Below are 22,631 nucleotides of genomic sequence, written 5' to 3'. Positions count from 1 at the left end.
TCTTTTTGCCCGCAACTTTTCCAGGCAGCGTTGGCATTCCTTTCGTAACACCGGTTGGCTGTTTTGACATTACAGCACCCACAATAGGAATTTTCTCCCCATTCTTCAACTCTACGAATCCATCGGTGACGGCATTATTATCAGATTTCGGTGCCGCTTGCACACAAGATACCTGGTGAGTATGACTCACTCCGTTCCGACAAGCGTCTGCTTTGTGCTCAGTCTGACCACACTTGAAACATTTTACTGCCGTAGGGCTCGTAAAGATCGTTCGACAGTTTTTCGCGCGATGACCCACTCGGTTGCACAGAAAACATCGCGGAATGCTCTCTGGTGCACGCTTATTTTCTTCGGGAGCCAATTTCTTCGAATCATCGGGACAATCCTTCTTGACCTTGGCCAAATTAGTTCCACCTTGCGCTTCCAAGAATTGATCAGCCAATTCAAGCATTCCTTCAAGTGACTCAGCCTTCCTCTCTTTCAAGTACAGCGACAGGCTTGGGTGGCAACTAGTAAGAAATTGTTCTCTAATTAGGAGCTCTCTAAGTTCATCGTACTCCTGCGCTGTCCCTGAAAGTTCAATCCACCTGTCGAAATAATGGCTAAGTCGGGCGGCATACTGCGTAGCCGTCTCACCATCAGCTGGCTTTCCTGTCCGAAATCTGTCCCGGAATCCTTCTACAGTAAATCTAAATCGCTTCAGCAAAGCAGCTTTCACCTTGGCATAGTTGGCTGCATCGGTCGGCGTCAGCCTACCGTACACACTGAGCGCTTCTCCACTCAAGCAAGTACTCAAAGCAGTTGCCCATTGATGTTCCGGCCAATTCTGGCTCTTCGAAATCGTCTCAAACCGGTGAAGGTACGCGTCAAGGTCGTCCTTCCTTTCATCAAACGCCACGAGCAGCTTGCTCGGGTTCAAGCGGAAGCCATGATCTTCCCGTTCGCTGCTTTCAACTCTAGCTTGGACAGGAGTTTCACTTCGCTGTTGCAAACGGAGCCGCTCGAGTTCTATCTCGTGCTGTCGCTGCCGTTCCCTTTCCTCTCTTTCTTCTTTCGCCCTCTCAGCTGCCAGTCTTTCTCTCTCCAGCTCCAACTTCAATTGCAGCTCTCTTTCTTCTTTCAGCTGTCGCTCCCTTGCCTCTCTTTCTTCTCTCGCCCTTTCAGCTGCCAACTTTTCTCTCTCCAATTCCAACTTCAATTGTTGCTCTCTTTCTTCCTTCGCCCTTTCAGCTGCCAACCTCTCTCGTTCCAACTCAGCTGCTTTTTCTTCCTTGGCTCTCTCTTTTTCTTCTTTTTCCTTCTGTGTGACCCACTTCCGTAGTTCGGCGCCAGAAAGACCCATCTTCTCACCAAGAGCGACTAACTTTTCGAGATCCATTGTGTCTCGTAACTCGCAAATAAAACCTTGCCGCGTGCAAAAAGTATCTCCCTAAATCAGTCTATCGGAACACTCCCCTGCACTCGTTAACGAGAACACTGAACAACACACAAAATCGGTCCGATAGCAGTATCAACACTCGAGGCTCTTTCTCACTACCTTGGACACACTGTGCACCAAAAGGTCCTGAGTCGCGGACGCCAGATTAATTGTCACACATGTCCCGTTTATTAGGGAGGCGATCGCCGGGCTAATTCCAAGGGTCGAAGTATCGGCCCCCCCGAACCACACCACGAAAGCGTGGACAATTTAGAAGTGGTCCTTTTTGGCGCGCCAGCGGACGCCGGCTGTGGCCCAAAGAACAAGTCAGAGCCGAGAGTTGATAAACAAACAAAATTATATTCTCACTAATGGCAGATCGAAAACAATACACTAAAATGCACACTCCACAATAGTTGCATACGATATGTCACCAATCAAACCAATCAAACAACGTACTACACAGTACAATCAGCCACACTCAAAACAACGGACACAGACAACGAACGATACGCTCTACAATGCAGTCGCATGCATTGAACAACCAAGACACTTAAAGACTAAAGAGATAGAAACCTATCCAGTCCAAAGTTCTTGGAACAAAAGTCTGGATGATACTCTTCCGAGAATCACTCACTCAAAGTCCAGCGTTGTTGTCGTTCCGCGCCCTCGAAGTTTCTCTTCCAGGAAACCTCGCGCCTCCAATTGGCCACTCTCCAAGCTTCAAACTTCATCGCCCGAACACGTCGGCTTCACACACGCAGCTGTCGCCACGCGTCTTCGCTCGATAGCCGTAAACACACTCTCTTGCCTGTAGCTCGGGCCTTCACCCCTCAGGTGGAAATCCTCTTCATCTCCTGCTTCTTCCCTACGGACAAACCTTCGCCGACTACACGGCGGGATTCCTTCGCACTCTGGCGCAACTTCCGTCTTCTCCTGATCTCTCATCTCCGCTGCTCGGTTAAATACTTTCCGCGCGACATTCCAGAAAGTTCTCCTCATTTCGTCGGCGCGATGTGCAGCGGAGGCTGGGGAGAGGCGCGAGACTGTACGGGGGCGGTCCCCGACAGATGACTCATCCCGGCATACCCGCCCCTTTCCTTCTGGAAATTTCTAGCGCTTGCCCGGCCGCCGCTGTGGGGTGAGGAGGTTCATCGGCGAAGCCACGCTTCCGAGAGGAGAGGCGTCGCGCGCCCGGGGAGCCTTAGATGCTTGTTTTCTCTTTTCTTTTTTTTCGTTGACCTTGCCGCGTCTCTCTGGGCGCGTTATCGCAAGAATTCGGCGGCGCGCCCGTTTTTAGCGCTCGTTCTGTGACATACGGATATTCCCGACTTTGCCCGCTTACCTTTCAAAACCCGCGACAAAGCAGCGAAAACTGCCCAATAGAAAAGGGGGAATTTCCAGAATACTATCGGTGAAAAAGAATAGACTACCTCTGATCGATGAGCTTGAATACAGTGAAATAAGTTCCGACATATGCCGTCAACGAGTGGTGTCAGTTCACTTCAAGATGTAGAAAACTATTGTTTGTCTGCTGCATGCTGGCGGAACATTGTTGAGAATGTCGAGACAAGATGTCTTGTGGTGTTTCTAGTGTTCAAAGAAGAAAAACAGTGCTATTTGAGGAGAAATGCGTAGTCGTCGCCAAAGACGTGAGAGTCACCATTAGCAGCCGTCACCATCGCTTATCCATGTCAACCGGCTATGCAGATACCATCACTCACTTGGCCTAACTTCTGGAGGACATAGAAAAGCTGAAAGTGTGTTCTAGTTGTCCTAGTGCGTCAGCAAGCAACATCGTGAGCAATGACAACGAAGTGCTCACCAATAACCCAAAGTGCGGTCCCTGCTCGAAGCTTTGGCTTCAGCTATGTCAACAGGTTTCATTAAAGTAACTCAAGAAGTTGCAGAGGAAAGACATGCTCAAAAAAGGGCCGCACGTGCAGCTTTTCGACGGTCTAAGTTGTCAAAGAATGTGACTGACATGAAAAAAAAGCTTACTACAGAACAAGACAACAGCTACGGGATTGCGCCAAATTGTTGTAATTTATTTTAAGGCACAAAAAACACAGCCACAAGAGAGGATACAGGACATTGTAATAGGGTTTTTTGCGCACCAAAATCAATTGCGAACGTACACCAACTAGCAACTAACGGAAATACTCGTATGTTATGCTATATATATGTGAAGGATCATTTATCATATTCAGTTCAGAAAACCATAATTATACCGTGTTTAACTTAATTACCCCGCTAAATATTACGCAGTATTAGGTTTCTGCGGCAGCACAACAGCAAATTCACTGTTGGCAAAGCTTGGGAAGAAAAAACAGCACAAAAATATAGACAAGGACAGAGCAAGAGACGACACCGCGCGGAACTCACAACTAAACTTTATTGGAAGACACAAGCACATATATGAAGCATTCGACCTGGTCACGTGGAAAGCCAAAGGCGTCTGCGCATCAAAGCAAACAAGGTACGAAACAAGCCTAATCTTATTGAACATCAGCACGAGTGTAACAACCGAGAAAAAACAAAAAACACACCTTTATACTTGCGAAAAACATGCGCAACAGTTCCTAACAAGCTTACAATCACTTTAACAATCACGGTTGTTGCAGACGTTTTGATGTTCAATAAGATTAGCCTTATTTCGTACCTTGTTTGCTTCAATGCACAGACGCCTTTGGTTTTCCAGGTGACCAGGTAGAGTGCTTGATATATGTGCGTGTATCTTCCAATAAAGTTTAGTTGCGAGTTCAGCGCGGTGTCGTCTTTTCCTCTGTCCTTGTCTATACTTTTGCGCTGTTTTTACTCCCTAAGTATGAACCACCAACTAGCCCAACTTCGCTATTATTGTTGGCAAAGCTCTTTCAGAACGGCCGCCACGGCGTCTTGCCACGACGACTACGCGTTTTCGTCTGCTAGCGGAAGCTTGTTGCGCCGCCAATGCTACTAAACCGGAAGCTGTCCTTGCGCCGTGTGACGGGTAGTCTGATGCGGGGAGTTTTGCAACTTACCTAGTTCTAGAAACGTTGGTTACGGGAGTGACACGAGCGACCATGCAGTGAGTGAATCTAGATGCGACAGCAGCGCCACACTTGCCTCTGGTATTTGTGTCTGACGTTTCTAGAACTTACGTAGTTCTAGAAACGTTGAGCCACCCTACCACTGTATCACTGTTGCCATGCACAACGTTGCCCTGCTTTACTGCGCTTGTAGCAGCAGACCGAAAGCAGAGTGAGCCACAGCAGCAACAACGGCCACCGATCAATTTCCTGCCATTGGCTTCAAAACTGCAGGTTTTTTGTTTCAACTATTCTCCGCTAGATGGCACCATCGGTCTCGTCATTGCCGATAGTAACGTTTGGCGGTTCTTTTGTTTTTCATAAATCAAGCAGAAACGAACAAGCAGCATTTTATTACGTCTCTTCATGCAAGGAAGGCTCTTTATTTAGTGCAGTTTGATAGAGTACTAGCGAATAATTGTAGGCGGTCCGTCTGATGTCACCAGGATCATATTGAAAATTTCCTACTGCGCTGCTGTTGTTTTTGTGCATTTACCTTAACTTCTCGGCAAGTAAGGACTGTTGTTATTGTCGCTTTAGATGTCATACATTGAGATTTCACTGTGACGTGAATTGTTAATCGACTTTAGCGTTCATTTATGAATTAAACGCGGGTGAGACTATTTTCACAACAAATCCGTGCAGGGTGGGGCCTCGCCTTGGTGACGTAGAATCATTTTTTTCATCGTTGCAGCATGGAGGTGACCTTTGTCACTTTTTTTTTCACTCTTTCTCTGGCTATGCGAGCGCCGTTCTTTCGCGGCGTGCGTTGTGCTGTTTCCCTTATGGCTGGAGATGCGGTACGACGATGCACGAGCCTTCTGACTGACAGAATGTGGTCGAAAAGTACCTCGAAGGGTTCCATCATCATGAAGACTGCTACTCCCACGGCTACCTCAAGTCATACGATGAGCTTAAGCTTTTTGAGAGGTCATTAGCTGGCGTCAACGAGAGGTATGCTGTGCGGACATTAAGAGACCTGACCATGTCGTCCAAATGCGAGGATATATCGGTTGCATCTGAATGTGTCGCTGGGCTCTTGAATTTACCATTCAGAAGCGCGGTAGTAATATCAACCCAGCAGAACAAGTTTTTAGTTAGGGTTAGTGCAACATTAGAGAAAAACTTGGCGTGTAGGAGGTCGTGTTATTATTATTCTGGTTACCTCTTCAGAGTTTTCTTGGCATCTATTTATTTCGGTTTGAGTGGAGTGTTGATCGGGTTATCGGGCCATTACCCGAAGTTCAAAAATTATGATATACGTTATGAACTTGACTGCTATTTTTCGGTTTCACTCATCATTAGAAACGCGCATGCACCCATGTGATGTTTAACTAAATGCTTTGAATTCTAGGGACAGCCACGCGTGGTTGTTTGTTTTGTATGTACCTGTGCATTTTTTTCGCACATTGAAGAAGCAATCATGCGCAACAGGATCGAGGCTATGTGCAAGTTGGGTCCATGTCGGGACATGACCACGTGTGCCCAATCATCCTCCGGCTAGAAGTGGGAATTTGGCGTCGAGAGTGAGGCATAGGCCTGATGTTGAGCTCTGTATATGAGATGGTGATGTACGTATCACCGGCAAGCTTTACGTCGTATTAATATAAAGTTCCAAGGCTCAGCCAAACTGTAGCACGTTGGTGCTGTTTTCAAGATGTTCCGTCTTAAAACCACACAAAAAAGTTTGCATGATTCATAAATATAATCATAATCCTTTTCGTTGAGGAGAGCCATGATTTTTTTTTATAGAGGCAGCACATTTTGAGGTTTCTTTGCTGCCATTACTCAAAAGCTGGATTTCACATTGCCCTCTGGCATGCATAAAACTAGGCTCCGTCATTAAATCGTATTTATTGTTTTTTTTTTCAGCCATTGTCATCTTCTACATGATCCACTCAGGCTGTAGAATCTCTGAACCATGTGCCGTTTCGAGTTGTCAAGGAGACCGTAAAAATCTGCATATTTGGAAAGGAATACAAGAAGACTTCACAGAAACAAAAAAGATTCGCTATGTCATATGGTTATGCGCTTGCAAACGCTGTAGTCTTCTGCAGTCCAGCGCCCTTACAATTCAAAGATTGTGTATGGAAGTTATGTGGCTTCGTTTTTTGTACTTGCCAAATCCGCATTGTGCTGCAGATGACCAGTGTGTGTGTGTGTGTGTGTGTGTGTGTGTGTGTGTGTGTGTGTGTGTGTGTGTGTGTGTGTGTGTGTGTGTGTGTGTGTGTGTGTGTGTGTGTGTGTGTGTGTGTGTGTGTGTGTGTGTGTGTGTGTGTGTGTGTGTGTGTGTGTGTGTGTGTGTGTGTGTGTGTGCGTGTGCGCGTGTGTGTGTGCGTGTGCGCGTGTGTGTGTGTGTGTGCGTGCGTGCGTGTGTGTGTGTGTGTGTGGAACTTTTTTTTTACTTTTACAGGACTCAAGTCACACCGACTGACCTAAGGAGGCATACAAGAATACAAACTACCATTGACTGGTCGAAGGATAACCACAAGAAAAAAAGTGAATGAACCTACAGTGCATAAAGAAGAGGGTTCACAAGACTTTCGCTTTTACTGTGGAACGGCTGAATAGTGTGCAGCATACTCGCGACTCATACCACCACACGTTAGATGAGGCGTTTCCATAGCAAGACGGGCAAAAGCTAGGCAGCTCAGCATTGCTGTTATATGCATTGACTATAAATAAACCACATTTGAGAGAATGTGTAGTGTGCACTAAGGGCTTATGGGAAGTATGGTATCTACATAGCAGAACAATTTTGTCAAGACTACTTCAAAGAGCGTACTTTGAATACGTGAACTCTGGTTACCTATGCAGTACAGCAATTTCGTCAAAAATACTTCAACAGCTGTGAATGGTATTGGGGCCTGAGCAAAGTGGCCCTTTTCGGGGTCAGTGATGAGAACAGCCCTTTTTAGTTAAATGCTTCAGGTATACATAGCGATATCACTGACTTGGGGGAGCTGTTTAATTATTCAGTATGAAAGCCTCTTCTTTTTCAATGGCACCATATGGTAATTGGTATATAAAATGAGGTTGCATAATTATATTGTCATGGGGGTGAAAGAATGAATGAAATAAATATATTTACAAAATATACAGGGAGAGTCAGAGGCAGCTGCAGCCAAGATGGAAGAACAGCAGCAACAACAACACGAGCATGGTTGCTTTCATCGTCTTCGTCGTCTATGATGCTCTTTCGTTGCCGATGTCGTGTAACATATAACCCCCCACTGCTGGCAGCGCCGTCTCGGCGCCTAAAGGAGAGTAGAATCATATGCAAATATGTACGTTTTGAGGTGGGTCCCGTGGACGACGTCAGTAGCGGTTGCGGACGACGATGACTGACTGTCCAACGGAGCAGTCTCGTATGTGACATCGGTAAGCCGGCGTAAAACCTTGTAAGGACCCGAGTAGCGAGACAGGAGCTTCGAAGAGAGGCCAACGTGGCGGCATGGTGTCCAGAGGAGGACCAATGAACCTGGAGAGTAGGAAACTACTCTGTGATGGCTATCGTAGCGGGCCTTCTGAGAGAGCTGCGAGCCAAGAAGACGTTCCCGTGCGATTTGGCGGGCCACTTGAGCCCGAGCAGTGGCATCCCGGGCGTACTCTGTAACCGTTTGCGTAGTTGATGGGAGAAGAGTCTCGAAGGGTAACGCTGGATGGCGGCCGAACAATAAATAGAAGGGGGAGAAAGAAGCCAGTGGTGTCGTGGCATGACGAATTGTACGTGGATGTCACATAAGGCAAAGTACTATCCCAGTCAAGGTGATCTTTGCAAGCGTACATGGAGAGCATTGTTGTCAGTGTTTGATTTAGGCGCTCGGTAAGACCATTTGTTTGTGGGTGATAGGCCGTAGTGAGCTTGTGACGCGTCGAACACGAGCGAAGGATGTCACTTAATACTTTTGAAAGAAATGAGCGACCACGATCAGTCAGCAGCTGTCGAGGAGCGCCATGGTGAAGAATTACGTCATGAAGCAAGAAGTCTGTGACGTCAGTGGCACAGCTTGTCGGTAGCGCTCGTGTGATAGCGTATCTTGTGGCGTAATCAGTGGCTACGGCTATCCACTTGTTTCCAGTGAGATAAGTAGGAAATGGTCCAACGACATCAAGACCGACGTGGTAGAAGGGAACAGTGGGGATGTCTATTGGTTGGAGCGGACCAGCTGGTGGCAAGGTGGAATGTTTGGAGCGCTGGCAGGACTCACATGCAGCAACGTATCGGCGCACAAAACGGTCAAGGCCTGGCCAGAAGAATCTACGCCGCACGCGATCGTACGTGCGCGTGACCCCGAGATGTCCCGCGGTTGGGGCGTCGTGAAGCTGTTCAAATACAGTGGAACGGAGTGTCGCGGGAACTACGAGTAGTAGCTCTGGTCCTTCGGCGCTGGTATTGCGTCGGTAAAGAATGCCATCGCGTAGAACGAACAAGTGTAGCGACGGGTCTACGTGGGGCAAGCGTAGATTCTGCATGATAAACCGCAAGTGGACATCGCTGAGCTGTTCCTTGCGTATGTCGGTGAAAGCCGACATGGCGAAGACACAAGGGTCAGAATCATGTGCTGAAAGGTCAGGTGGGTCCACGGGGTGACGGGATAGACAGTCGGCATCCTGGTGCATTAGGCCAGATTTGTATGCCACGTCGAAGCTGTATTCTTCTAGTTTCAAGGCCCAACGGCCAAGTCGTCCTGTTGGATCTTTAAGGGACGACAGCCAGGCATGGTGATCTGTAATTACCGAAAAGGTGCGGCCAAACAAGTATGGTTGAAATTTTCTGACTGCCCAGACTAGTACGAGGCACTCACGCTCTGTAATGGAAAACTTGCTCTCCGAAGGAGAAAGGAGGCGACTGGCATAAGCAATGACGCGATTCTGTCCTCGTTGCCGCTGGGCGAGAACAGCACCAATTCCATATCCGCTGGCATCGGTACGAACTTCAGTATGGGCTGACGGGTCGAAATGGGCCAAGATGGGTGGGGAAGTAATTATTGTTGTAAGAGTGCTGAAGGCAGTTGCTTGTCAGTGCCCCAATAAAAAGGCATGTCCTTCTTCAGTAGCTCCGTAAGTGGTCGGGCAATGTCAGCAAAATTCTTCACGAAACGTCGAAAGTAAGAACAAAGGCCGATAAAACTCCGTACATCTTTTGCGGAACGTGGTATGGGAAAATCTTAAACAACTCGAATTTTGTCAGGATCAGGTTGCACGCCTCGAGCACTGACAAGGTGGCCCATCACAGTGATTTCCCGACGGCCAAAGCGAGATTTGGAATAGTTGAGCTGAAGTCCTGCTTTCCGGAAAAACTCAAGAACAGCCGTCAGGCGGCTAAGGTGGCTTTCGAATGTAGGTGAAAATACGATGACGTCATCGAGATAGCACAGGCACTTGGTCCATTTGTATCCATGCAGGAGAGAGTCCAATATCCTTTCAAATGTAGCTGGCGCATTGCACAATCCCAATGGCGTAACCTTGAACTAGAAAAGTCCATCCGGTGTGATGAATGCGGTTTTCTCACGGTCTCGATGATCGACAGAAATCTGCCAGTATCCTGATCGCAAGTCGATAGATGAAAAGTAGGCAGACCCATGTAGGCAGTCGAGAGCATCGTCAATCCTCGGCAGTGGATACACGTCATTACGTGTTACTTTGTTTAAGTGACGGTAGTCTACGCAGAAGCGCCAGCTGCCATCCTTCTTCTTGACTAGCACGACCGGCGATGCCCATGTACTGCAGGAAGGTTCGATGACGTCTTTTGTGAGCATTTCTTCAACTTCATGCTGGATAACTTGTCGCTCAGCATTAGACACGCGATAAGGACGTCGTCGGATGGGGCTGGCGTCTCCAGTGTTAATCCTATGAGTGACAAAGGATGTCTGACCCAAAGGGCGGTCATCAAAATCAAAGATGTCGCGGTAGGATTTCAGCAGGTGCCGCATTTCAGCTGTCTGTGCTGGAAGAAGGTCCGGAGCGATCATCTTGTCGATGGTGGCATCCGCTGCGCTCTTCAAGGATGAAAACGGAGCAGAGAACGAAGAAGATTCGGCAACGAAAGCCGAAATGGCAGCATCTATAGAAAAAAACTTTTGCCAAAGTCATACCATCTGGGATAACTTGAGCGCACCAGCCGAAGTTTAGGATCAGAAGAGATGCTGTATTTCCCGTGACTGTCAAAAGTGTGTGAAGCACGGCAACACTTTTGGCCAGCAGAACGTCAGCAATAGGTGTCAACATGTAGTCACCATCGGGAACAGGAAGGACAGATCTCAGGTTCACGTAAGTAACGGCTTGAGGTGCTAGGCGAACGTGATCTGCAGAACACAGACGGGGTTGAGCTGGTGTTGGGTCGTCATGGTAACACGGTATATCAAGTTGAAGCATGCCGGTTTTACAATCAATAAGGGCAGAGTGAGCGGATAAAAAGTCCATGCCGAGGATAAGTTATTGGTAATATTTCTCGAGCACAGCAAATAGCACGGTCGTGGAGCACAGCAAATAGCACGGCCGCGCGTATCAGCCACACTTATACGCGCGGAGCACATTCCAAGCACGGGAAACGTGCCACCGTCGGCGACATGGATGAGTGGCACTGTGGGTGGCGTTAAAACTTTCCTAAGGTAGCAACGAAGTTCTGAATTCACCACTGATATGTGAGCCCCTTTGTCCACAAGTGCAACAATGGGTGTATCATCTACTGCAACATCAATAAGGTCGCGTCGAGACGGCAGCCTGGTCAGAGGATTTGGCGGGCAAGTGGTCGATGCAGCATCACCTCCGGGAGCTGCATCATCGAGTTTTCCTGCGGCAGGTGGTCAGTCGGCGACGTTGGTCGGTGAAATTGGGGCGAGCAAGACCATGGGCGACGGGAGAGCGGTGAACGGGACTGGTGAGCATGCGGAGATGGAGAGTGACGATGATATGGCAGCATAGAGGAAACGTCTTCACTGGTGGCCTGAGGTGACTCCCGGTAAGTTTGAAAACGTCCATGATCCCTTTCTGGCCGATGGGGGTACCCATAGGATGCCTGATGCCAATACCACCGAGTGTTACAATGGCGGGCCACGTGTCCGATACGGTGGCAGTTGAAACAAATCGGGCGATCGTAAGCAGTCCTCCACTCGGCTGGATTGCGAGGGCATGCCGGAAGGTTTTGGCTTTGGGCATATGAAACAGGGGGTCGACGACGGTTGATCAGCTGCGAGGGAGCTGTAGTGCACTCGGAGGTCAGTCCAGCATTGAAAAGCTTTTGTCGCACAATGGCATGTACCAGTGGCACCATCCGAGGGCTAGAGTCACAGGCATGGGAGCACGTGGACGGAGGAGACAGAGCTTCAAGTTCACGTCTGAGGATCTTGGTCACGTGCTCTGCAGTTAACGGCGTCTGTAGCACAGGACTGTCTTCGCACGACCAGGTTGCTGCTGTGTTTGGTAGTCGAGTGAAATTATGGGCGATACGTCGACTTTTTGCGGCCTCAAAACGCTGGCACTCCTTGATGATGGCATCGACCGTGTTGCAGTCTTTGCATATGAGAAGGTTGAATGCATCATCTGCAATGCCTTCAATATGTGAGCTACTTTTTTGGCAAGCACGTCTTGTATGTAAGTCACGTAGGACTCCTTCTTGGCCGCTGCCTTTCTACCCACACACTTGCCGAAAAGGGCGCGCATCTTTTCTTTGCACGCGTCCCAGCTTCCAATTTCATCTTCGTGGTTCTCGAACCACACTTTTGCTGTTCCTTTCAAGTAGAACAGGATATTGGCTAACATAAGAGTTTCATCCCAGCGGTAATTCTTTTTTGTACGTTCGTACAACGGCAACCATTCTTCGATGTCGACATCATCCGTGCCACAGAACGTGCCAGGATCTTTTAGCTGCGGAAGGACAACAGTTGTTGTAGTCGCCTCGGCGGAAGCCGGTCCCTGGTTTGCCGTGGTAGAAAAATCCAAGCGTAGGCCACTGCGGAGCTCCGTTATATCGTGTTGTACCCAGCACTTCCACCAAATGTCACGGGGATGAAAGAATGAATGAAATAAATATATTTACAAAATATACAGGGAGAGTAAGAGGCAGCTGCAGCCAAGATGGAAGAACAGCAGCAACAACAACACGAGCACGGTCGCTTTTATCGTCTTCGTCGTCTATGATGCTCTTTCGTTGCCGATGTCGTGTAACAATATGAATGCAGGAGAAAAAAGCAATTGTGCCAACATATCATTCATTAGCTAATATTGCTACACGCATGTATAATGATATTCTAGGGGGCGACGCGCGTGTGTGCCTGACGAGGAAGACGAAGGGTTGTCTCCGCTCGATCGCTAATTAGGAAACGACTTCTAGCTATTCTAGCGACGCGCGTGTGTGCCTGACGAGGAAGACGAAGGGTTGCCGCTGCTCGATCGTTAATTAGGAAATGACTTATAGCTATTGCATTCGCGAAGCTAGGTTTAAATTTAACCACAGAAAATGTTCTAAATATTGGTGCCTCTGTTTTGGGAAATCGCCACAGAGATGCATTCGATGCGGTGAGTAATTTTATTCAAGACTCTAAACGTTTTTCAACATAAAGCCCACGTTAACGGGTACACCAAAAACGGGTTGAAAAGTAATTTTCAAATCTGGATAAATCCGTGACATACCAAATTAATCGGGTTTGGCAAAACCAGCTGTCTGGTTGGCTCCCAATATCAAGGTATAGCTATTAGTGTCTACTTTCTTGTTGATTTTTTTCTCCCTATCTGAATCTTTGGTTTCTTTCTTTTCTTTAATATACTGTCTTCACTCTACAACTCCCCCCACCCTTTTTTGTTGTAAGCAATAGTGCAGTTATCGTCCATATGAGACTATATGTTCTCGTGACCAATCCCCAGAGTGGGTATGAGCCACGAATTCTAGGCTACAAACAAACAAACAAACAAACAAACAAACAAGCTCGATCGCTGGTGAACCGGTCACGCCATTACCGCTGGTTTTAAAATACATCTAATCCCCAGCCTCATCGATAAGGCGTCTCTTCTTTTCCGTAACATATTCGGTGGAGGTGGAACGTTTCCGTATTCACCACGAAGTTTCGCAGTGGCCGCACCATTCAGTCTCCGGCCATGGCTACCAATGACAACAACCCGTCGGCGTCTCCATCTGTAGCTCCAGCCACTACATACCTGACGATGCCCACCCCCCGTGATTCCGGTACATTATCCGCACAACATGGGCTTGATGTTGACAACTGGCTCCGTATGTACAAGCGTGTTAGCCAAACACACCTATGGGACTCTACCATGATGCACGATAACGTAATATTTTACTTGGACGGCACCCCACGTGTCTGATTCGACGCCCATGAGACCGAGCTCACCAGCTGAGATATCTTCAAGGAGAGACTACGCGACATCTTTGGGGACCCGTCCGGTCACCAAATGGAAGCGCGAAAAGAACTCACCATTCGTGTGCAGTTCTACACTGAGTCGTATGTCTCGTACATACAGGACGTGCTCGCGTTGTCCTGAAAAGTGGACGAGTAAATGACAGAGAGTGACAAGGTGGGCCACATAGTCAAAGGCATCGCGGACGACGCCTTCAACCTGCTCGTGTACACCAACGTCACGACCGTAGATATGCTTATCAAGGAATGCTGCCGCTTCGAAGTGTCCAAAAGCCGCCGTGTTCTGCCTCAATTTACGCGTTTACCAAACACGGCGGTTACATTCAACTGCACCGATCTCGGTGCCGCACCACCCATGCAGGACAGCGTCCCACGAACAGTTTGACGGGAGCTTGGGGCGTCAAGTCAGGCACCATTTCCTCCACATACGCTCGACCATGGCGCCGCACAAACGCCTCCGGCGGTCCCCGTTATTCAAGTCGTCGTGAGGCAGGAAATTGCAAAGCTGGTTTGTCCTGTGGCCTGCTCTGTCTCCAAACCCACCTCCAGACCAATGCCAATAAATTCACCATGCCATGACTCACAGTTTCTTCCGCGATCCCGCAATCCGACGGAATGGAGAACTGCAGACGACAAACCGATCTGCTTCCGCTGCCACCAAGTTGGCCATATCTCCCGCTACTGCCACAGCACTTGAATGCCCTTAAACTGGAGCCTATTTTTCTCTCCTCGCCCATACGAGGACTGCCGTCGGTATTTGCCCGGTCGTGTGCACCCTTCTTCCTACGTCTCTAACATCCGCTCTACTACTCGTTCGCCGTCACCTCAACGCCGCCGTTCCCCATCGCCCCAATCACACCGCTATCCGTCGCCGGTCCACTATGGATCCTTTTGGACGTAAAACTAGACCACACAGCTCAGGGAGGTGGTGCTGCATCAATTGCGACTGCTCCAAATCCTCCGTTGACGCTGCCCACTAATACGAACTTGATTGAGGTGTATGTGGACAGTATTTCTTTGACGGCGTTAGTTGATACCAGAGCTCAAGTGTCCATAATGAGTGCTTACCTGTGTCGCCTACTCAAAAAAGCCCTCACGCCTGCAGCGACTAAAGCCCTTCGTGTAGCTGATGGTAGAACTGTGGCCATCACTGGAATGTGTACCGCTCGTGTTAGCATTGCTGGCCGCCATGTCCCCGTTTTATTTACGGTGCTTGAAAATTGCCCTTATGACCTATGGGAAATTTTCAAGCATCGTAAACTATAATCTTCGGCATGGACTTCCTATCGACGCATTCTGCCCTGATCGATTGTGCCGCCGGTACTCTTTGCCTAGAACTTCCTCTTCTCCCGTATTCTCACCCTGAACTCCCGAACAGCCTGTGCACCACTGACTTCTTCGGGATACCACCTAAAGCTCTCACATTCGTTGAAATGGCAACACCCTCTCCCGTGCTCGACGGTGATTATATCGTGACGCCGATTCCTGATGTTCTCCTAGCGCGTGACATTACTGTCCCACACTCTGTCGTAACCATGGTCTCTAACCGAACATATTTACCTGTTATCGATTTCGGTTTCATAAAACAAGTGCTACCCCAAGGAATTTCGGTCGCCACGCTAAGACCCTTGATTGACGACCACGTCACCTGTTTTACGGCAGACGATGTCCCGATCACCCACGTCACTCGCAGGTGCTACGTGCCTCGATGCGAGCTTACGCTCCATGATCACCCCGGACCTCAAACCTCAGGAGTCAGCCCGGCTATGCCGCCCTCTGGCTTTATACCACGACATATTCGACATCGGCAGCCGTCCACTCGGCCAGACTTCGCTCGTCAAGCACCGCATTAACACAGGTGATTCTCATCCCATTCATCGGCGACCATACCGAGTGTCTGCCACCGAGCGTAAAGTAATTCAACAAGAAGTCACCAAGATGCTAGCCAAATGAATTATTGAACCCTCTTCGAGCCCTTGGGCGTTGTGTTCGTTAAAAAAAGAAAGATGGCACGTGGCGCTTCTGCGTGGATTACCGCCATCTGAATAGAATCACAAAAAAGGACGTTTACCCTTTACCCCGCATCAATGACGCTCTCTATTGTCTCCACGGCGCCCGATACTTTTCTTCAATAGACCTACGTTCCGGCTACTGGCAGATTGCTGTCGATGAAAAAGACCAAGAGAAGACTGCGTTTGTAATTCCAGACGGCCTATATCAGTTCAAGGTTATGCCATTTGGGCTATGCAACGCCCCAGCCACGTTCGAGCTCATGATGGACTTTCTGCTACAAGGGCTCAAATGGTCAACATATCTTTGTTATCTTGACGATGTCGTTGCCATCATTTGAGATCCACCTTCAGCAATTGTCAGCTATTCTCGATATATTTCGCACTGCAGGCCTTCAATTAAACTCGTCGAAGTGCCAATTCGGACACGAGCAAATTACAGTGTTGGGCCACCTTGTCGACGCCTCTGGTGTGCAGCCGAACCCCGACAAAATTCTTGCAGTCACCAGTTTTCCTGTACCCCAGCCAGTCAAGGACGTCCGGAATTTTGTAGGAGAAGGTTTGTGAAAGACTTCGCGACCATCACTCGCCCCCTCACAGAGCTTCTGAAAAAAGACGTCACATTTACGTGGCGAACCGACCAAGCTGCTGTTTTTTCTCACCTAATCACGCTACTGACGACTCCACCTTTCTTGGCTCACTTTGACCCATCCGCTCCGACAGAAGTCCGAACCGATGCTAGTGGTCATGGAATCGGAGCCGTCCTAGCCCAACGCCAACGGGCACACGACTGAGTTGTCGCCTACGCTAGCCACCTCGTCACAGCTGCTGAGCGCAACTATTTCATTACAGAGCGTGAAGGTCTTGCTCTTGTTTGACCAGTGTCAAAGTTCCGCGCATTTTTATATGGCACAAATTTCTCTGTGATAACTGACCATCATGCGCTATGTTGGCTTACGTGACTGATGGATCCTACTGGCTGGTTCGGGCGCTGGGCTCTGCGACTGCAAGAGTATACCAACACGGTGACGTACAAGTCCGGACGCCTACATCAGGACGCAGACTGCCTGTCCCGCTACCCGGTTGCTTAGTCGAGTAGTATGCCTGATGCCGACACCGAGCCTTGCGTCTTTTCCCTTTCGCAAATGACATGCGTAGGTGACGAGCAGCGCCATGATGCGCCCTTGCGTGCTATTATTGAGCGCCTCCTATCACCATCTTCCAATCAGTCCCATCGCGCATTCGTGCTCCACGATGGTGTATTATACTGCCAAAGTTTTGAGCCGAATGTACCGGCCCTGCAGCTTGTCATTCCAAAACACCTTTGCTCGGAAGTTTTACATGAATTTCATGACCTTCCCACTGCTGGTCATCTTTGTGTGTCACGCACTAACGACCGAATACGCCCACGCTTCTTTTGGCCAGGGCTTGCACGCTCAGTCAGAATATATGTTGTGGCTTGTGAGCAATGTCAGGGTCACAAAACACTATCGACACTTCCCGCCGGACGCCTTAAAACACTTTATATTCCGTCAGAACCGTTTTTCCGCGTTGGCTTGGACCTACTTGGCTTTTTCCCCTTGTCTTCCTCGGGTAACAAGTGGATAGCTGTGGCCACCGACTACGCCACGCGTTATGCCATCACACGAGCTTTTACAGCAAGCTGCGCCACAGATGTCACCGACTTCCTCCTCAAAGACGTGATTTCGCAACACAGAGCCGCACGGCAGCTGCTTACAGATCATGGCCGCACCTTTGTTATAGCCGACATCTTGCAGTCCTGTCTAACGAGACACAAGCTATGTCATACCACCCGCAAAGCAATGTACTCACGGAGCGTCTAAATCAAACTCTTACATACAAGCTCGCTAAGTATGTTTCTACCAACTACACCGACTGGGATCTCACGTTGCCGTAGGTCACATTTGCCAACAATTCATCGCGCCATGACACTGCCGGTTACTCTCCATTTTTTCTGCTGTTTGGCCGAAAACCAACATTGCCTCTAGACACTGTCATACCGTCCCCTGCAGTACCGACCAGTGAATATGCCACGGACGCGCTATCACTCGGGCTGCTCACGCACGCGAAATCACCCGTATACTCGCCATCTGACCTCTCAAGAGAAGCAACGGCGTTTGCATGACCAACGACACCACGACGTACACTTTCCGCCCGGTTCTTTGGTCCTGCTCTGTTCTCCGACCCGTCAAGTTGGTTTGTCAACTGCTTACTTGCTACAAAGGTCCATACCCAGTCAGTCGTGTGGTTACTCCTGTAACATATGAAATTGGTCTTGCCACCCCGTCGCCTTCATATGCATCTGTCCAACAGGCTACCGATATTGCACATGTGGCGCGCTTGAAGCCCTACAACTCTCCTAATGACGTATGCACCGGGACGGCACTTGTGCCGCTGGGGGTTATGCTGCACGCATATATATTGATATTCTAGGGGGTGACGCGCGTGTGTGCCTGACGAGGACGACGAAGGGAATTGTCTCCGCTCGATCGCTGGTGAACCGGGTCACGCCATTACCGCTGGTTTTAAAATACATCTAATCCCCAGCCTCGTCGATACGGCGTCTCTTCTTTTCCGTAACAATATGTTCCAATTAAGGTCTTTATGTCGTGTACTTTCAGTACCGTGCAACAGCAATGCTGATCTGCTTAGTTTTTGGCTGTCGTGTTAAGGAAACATCTAATCCAATGTGTGGTGGTATCAGTTTTATGCTGCACACTACATAGCCGTTCCAGAGTAAAAGCGAATGCCTTGTAAACCCTCTTCTTTATTATGCCTTGTAGGTGCATTCACTTTTTTTCTTTCCTGATGTAGTCGTCCTTCGGCCAGTCAGTGGCACTTGAATTCTCGTATGTCTCTTTCGGCAAGTCAGTGGCGCTTGATTCCTGTAAGTGAAATAAAAAACATTTAGTTCTACTTCTTTTACATACATTCTAAAGAACACACACAGGTCATCTGCAACACAATGTGGCTTTGGCAAGTACAAAAAAGCAAAAACGCCAGGCTTGCGCCGAAGGCGCAGCACAGTCACAGCGAAAGCTAGAAGAGCGGCCTTTCACAGCCTTTTCAAAACACTCATTGGGTAACTGCTGCAAGCACGCTTGCTTGATACCATCTTGGGAATTATTAATAAACTTTTCGGTAGTAAGCCGGCATTCTATATGCTACTTTTCCTCATTCTTCTGAGAAGTGTGGTATCCGCTAAACACGAAGGAATTTCGTACCAATTTTGCATGCAGTGGCTGACGACGATGAGGAATTATGGCTGAAGTGAATATGTACCACAGTTAATAGGGGAACAAGAACAAGCTTTTGTAATGAGTTGGAGTACGTGGGATCTGCTGATTGTTTTTCTAATTTCGTGCGATGTGGTTACGGACACCGGCGAGGGCAGCAACGGCGGCGGCGGACAACTACACGTGGCCCTAGTTGCGATCTCATAACAGCTTTCGCTGTAAAAGAAGTCGCATACTTTCATAAGTAATCTTTGAATTGTAAAGGTGCTAGATATCTGCACGAGACTGCAACGTTTGCCACCGCATAACCTTATGGCATACCAGATCCTTTTTTTTTCTGTGGAGTGTTATAGTATTCCGTTATAAATATGCAGACTTTGACGGTTTGCTTGACAATTTGAAGTGGCACATTGTCCAGAGAGACTATACTGCATGCCTGAGTGGATCATAGAGAAGACAACAATGGCTCAAAAAAACTATAAATATGATTTATTGACTTTACCTAGTTTTATGCATGGCAGAGGGCAACTTCAAATCTTGTTTTTGGTTAATGACAGCAAAGAAACTTAAAGAAGCACTGCCTCAGCCAAGGAATTACGGCTCTCCTTAACAAAAATAATTATAATTATGTTTACAACTAATGCAGAATTTTTTGAGTGATTTTAAGACGGAACATCTTGAAAGCAGCACAAACGTGCAACAGTTTGGCTGAGCTTTGCAACTTTATAATAATACGACAAAAAGCTTGCCGGTGACACGTGCAGTGACAATTTTTATGCAAGGGAACACGGGAGCACGTGGTCTGGGCGCTCCGGCAGCTGCTGACAGCCCATTCAAGCGGGAGCAAGAGCAACTACAGTCTCTTTTCGCGTCATTTTGCGGTTAGCAAAACAACCAGTCCTTGCTGATATGGAACCAGAAGCGAAATTGCAACCCCTCACCCTTGAAGGCGATTAAGCGAGAGCTGGTAATCGCTTTAAAGGAGAAGGGTTGCAAGCTTGCGGTCCTATATCAGCAAGGAATGGTTGCTTTGCTCGCCGCGAGATGACGCTAAAAAATACCGTGGTTTTTTGTTTCTCCTTCCGCCCCGTGGAGGAAGTGCACGTACACCGAACACGAATATTTTTGTAGTAGAGCTTACACTTTTTTTATTTAAGGCGGGGTACGTCGTACCCGTGTTTTGTATTTATCGAATGGGACAATTCAATTAGACAATTGGTGTCAAAAAGACTTGGTTAAAAAAAATAATTCTTTCGGGATGTAGGGTGGGTTTGAAAATTGAGGCTAGTGCAGACGGGAATGCAGAAGAGGCTGACGTTAAGTGTAGGGAATGAGAGGTCGAGTAAACATGGGGGAAATTATGGTTGCCCTGAGCGAACTGCTGATGAGAATCACCGAGCTAAAGGCTGCGTTGGCGACAGTGCAAGAAAAAAACGAGGGTTATGGCAGAAAGGCTCAGGTCCACCGAGGAAGCACTAGCAAAGGTGAACAAAGAAGCGGCCGAAGGGAAGAACAGTGGGGCACGGGCACCCAGAACGGTGGAGAAGAAAGAGCAAAAGGGTTCGAAAAAAAACAGGTTCAGCCGGTTCAATGGTCGCAAAACCTAGCTTCAGCGGAGTAGTGGTGGGGTAAGGAGGGGACAAAGCAGCCGGCGTCACAGGTGCAAGTAACCTGCAGGTGCAGGACACTCCAACTGAAAAGTCATAGCACGTGATAATTGCCGAAGTGCCGAAGACTCGAATTTGAATCGATGCACAGAAGCAATCAAAGAGAGGGTAAGAGTGACAAGAGGGGTTTAGTAGGGACGTTCCCAGGACGTAAGCTGGAAGCAGTCATGAGGCAAGCGAGCGCAAAACTCAAAACTAAAACTGATGGACAAAACCTCGTAATAATGGCGGGCGGTTCAAACGATATCTTAAATGAAGATGTGGCAGGACTACACAAGGGCGAAAGGGGTCGATGACATGCGCACCATTACTCCTCAGGTACAGGTAGTGATATGCACGATACCGGAGATATCGGTGCGAGACGGTAACCTGTAAAAAGCGGTTGTCAACGAAAACAGAGATATGGCAGATGAGTCGAGAGAAAGGATTTGAGGTAGTGCAAATAAACAGAGAGGTGCATAGGTAGGGTGGTTTTCAATGAGACAGAATTCACTTTGATGGGATGATAGATCATAAGGTGGGTTGGTGACTTTCAAGACGCATAGTAGCTTTTTGGGGGGCACGCGGGTCCTTCGGGGTCCAGTATAGCTAGTAACGAGGGTGACCTTTGACCAAGGCGACTCTTTGACAGGTAGTATAGGCAGATAAGAGTCCAAAGTAAGGCACATAGAGTGCGGGGTAGATATCGAGGTAGCCACGAGAGCCGAGCCAATTCAGACGTAGTGTATATTAACATGCATGGTGACAGGAATAGGCTGAAGTGGGGAGAGATAGAAGAACAGCCGAATGAGGAGAAGCTGATGGTATATGGGTTTGTATAGACACACCTTAGGAACATGGGACAACCACCCAACAATCCAGACCGTGCATGGGAATAGTGTAATAGAAGAGAAGGCAGCAGAAAGGCGGGTGGTATTGGGGCATTCATTCATAAAAGTACAGACTGAGTGAAGAGCTCGAGGTAATTATATTGGGAGATATAAATGCGAACATAGAAGATGTAGATATACTGACCCTATGGGCAGAATGCTAATGGATGTGTGCGAAAGGCATAATTTATTCATTTGCAACAGCAGCGAGAAATACGAAGGGTAGGTAACATGGAAGGTGCGAAGGCTGCAGTCGACGACATATTACGCAATGATGTCACATAGGATGTATGCCTGGCTAAAGGTGATGAACATAGATAAATATAGGTCCAGAAGCTTGGGTTATCATCATAAATGTATCAAGGTGAGTTTTGGAAGAGAAATAAAATGAAAAAGAGACATATGAGCAACCACACGGCAATATTTATTCAGAAAGACAAATAGAACTCGCAACTAAAGAGATTGAGAAAGCAATCACCGAGGATACTAAAACAGAGTAGACGTACACAAATATCATTCGGTCGTTTGATTTAGAGATTTCTAAGGTACGAGTCAAATCAACCGGGAGAAGAAGACAAACCCAAAAGCTGGTGGGATGAGGAAGTTAAGCGAGCCGTCAGGAAGCCTCCAGGGAACACAGGTATACTAAACAGAGGGGTGGACCATAAGATGATGTCAAAAGAAAATGGGATAACTTTTTGAGCTGCAGAAGGGAAGCATCCGATCTGATCAGTGAGAAGATTAGAAGAAAGGAGGCCCAATGGATGGCGGAAGTAAGCAAAAAGGATAGAAAGACAGCTGCAAAGTTTTGAATCAATCTCAACTCTCTGAGTAATAAGACAAGCATGACATAGAGGTTTATAAATACAGTTCAAGGGGTCAGACTAGAAGGGGATGAGACAACGGAATATATATGAGAAAAATTGTTAAACACCAAGGAAGCGTTGCATGCACCATACCAGAT

Source organism: Rhipicephalus microplus, chromosome 5, assembly GCF_043290135.1.
Source record: "Rhipicephalus microplus isolate Deutch F79 chromosome 5, USDA_Rmic, whole genome shotgun sequence".
NCBI classification, from domain to species: Eukaryota; Metazoa; Arthropoda; class Arachnida; order Ixodida; family Ixodidae; genus Rhipicephalus; species Rhipicephalus microplus.
Note: the sequence above shows the minus strand (reverse complement) of the source record.